Here is a 2,340-nt window from a genome sequence, read left to right as displayed (position 1 = left end):
AACCCACAGTCTAGTGCCAACCTCGGATTTCCATGACAAAGGCGCCCGTTCTTAGATCATTGCACTTGCTCAATAGTCTTTGTGTGGAACTTTTTTCAATAAAACGGGTACAAAGACTGCCAATGCGACATTTGTCCTGTTTCTCGGAGGAGTGGAACACCCATTCTTGAAGCTATAGGCCTAGGCTAAATAAGTGCTTGGTGTTTCAGTGCATTTTGTCCAAACATGGACTGAAAATCTCTTAGACCAGTAGCTAGCCTGTTGTTATGTAGGATATTTAGCTTTAAAAAAGGCTGTCTCACCCACAAAATTTGGCGTGGATAATGTTTTAGACAATCCGACTTCTTATTCACTGAATACATTGTGAGTCAACCCTGTGTCAGTGCACCGGATGAAAGGTCTTATTTTTCAGGCAATGTTAAGGCCAGGTCAGCACTTAGCTGTACATTGGGTGTGTCTCGTGACTCACCTGTGTGCAGAAACACGTACACACACAGTTCCAAGGAAAGGCCCAGCTCAGCCAAAAGTGTGTGTGTGTGCGCTCAGTTCCAAGGACAGGCCCAGCTCAGCCAAAAGTGTGTGTGGGTGCGTGCGTGGTACAGACATATCTCAGCACACTGCCAACAACAGAGGGTAGGGGGGAGGGAGAGAGGTGAAGTAAGACAGAAAGAGACCCCCCCCCCCCCCCCCCCACACACACACAAATAACAATACTGATAACCGAGAGGGGAGATTGAGAGGGGGTGAGACAGAGAAAAGTAGTAGAAATTGTTTTTGCACAAGCAGAATAAAGTTGAATGACATATTGAAACTCATACTGTTTCGATGTACTTCTGTTCCTAGTTGTCCAGACTCCACTCTCATCTGGTTTTAGTGTTCAGGAGTATCTTGGGAAGCCGAGCTGGTGATGGGATGCGAACCAGAAGTGCTTGCCAGTGGCTCTGAACAACGTCTGTCATGACAGACATCTTCAATATTCATAGCTGACATTCCTGATAGACATATTCATATCTGGGCAGTGGGCCCTATAGCCTGACAAGCTGAAAGAGCTGAAAAACACAGGAACCTCAGTCAATATAGACGGGTGGGTTGTTTAGCAACATGAACAATGCTTGAGCAACAATGGAGCAAAACGGGTGTTGGCATAGAATCAAAGGACTGTTACATTTGCACAAGGAGCACTTGATCTCTCTCCAATACATCATTAAAGTTGTTGGTTAGCTAGCTATCGATTCTTTTGCCATATTAGCATAGACATGACAAGAGTCAAAACAAGACATGGTATCAATAACAAGATACAACGAGACACTTACGATTCTCCACATGGTAGCTTCTTTTCATTGTTGCTAGCTATCTGACCATAACACAACACATGGACTTCTGCCCCATCACAGGAACACATTGTTGACATGACGTTGTCAGCTAACCCAGCTATTCACTTAAATGTTTGTTCATTTGCAATGTCTCAAGATTAGTCTGAAATGCCATGACAGGGAACCTTGGATGTGTCTTAGTTCTCTTTCATGGCTTCCTTTGTTACCACCATATTGGCTTTCACTCAAAACTCCTCTTGCTGAGTACAGGCCTCTGTACTCATCAAGAGACAAACCAGCCACATGTGACATCCTCAATACACTTAGAAAGGATATGGCACAGAGGACAAAGCAACAACAACAAAAATCCCATGACTGAAATTTTAGTCAATCTCAGATTGATTGTCTGGGATCAAGTTAACCTCCCCTTTCATGTAAGAAAGTCATGACTATCATGCCTTTAGAAAAAACTGCAAGTTTGTCAATTTCCAGTCCCCTTGCTTTGGGGGTCCGGGATCCTCCCCGGAATAATTTGTATGTACATAGACTGAGAAGCCCAGTTCTGGTGACCTTTCAAAAGGACCTTCTACTCCAAACTGAATGAAAATAAAATGATGCTGACACTATCTAAAATATAATTTCCACCTGCAGAAATGGGCCCAACAACATATTGGTAAAAATGATGATAAAATGATTTTAAAATATTGGACAATGCATATAGCCTATGCATGGTCTATATTATCAGATGTGCTATTATCAATAAGCATTATCACCTGTAGCCCAACCGATGAAGCATAGTGGCTATACAATGTAAATAGGCTGAAGCATGGAGTTTTTCCATCTGCATTTAGCCCATTGGACACAACATCCTGATTGTTATTATTAATTATTATTATTTAATAATACATTATTATTATTCAGTTTCTATGACAAGGTATGTCATTGCCCTTTTAAGACGACATTGCCCCTTTAAGAGCTCTGTTGTAGTGATTGATGGGAAGTTCGGCTCTTTTTACTCACTCTGATC

This window comes from Salvelinus fontinalis, chromosome 30, assembly GCF_029448725.1.
Source record: "Salvelinus fontinalis isolate EN_2023a chromosome 30, ASM2944872v1, whole genome shotgun sequence".
Taxonomy (NCBI): domain Eukaryota; kingdom Metazoa; phylum Chordata; class Actinopteri; order Salmoniformes; family Salmonidae; genus Salvelinus; species Salvelinus fontinalis.
This window is presented reverse-complemented; position numbering follows the sequence as displayed.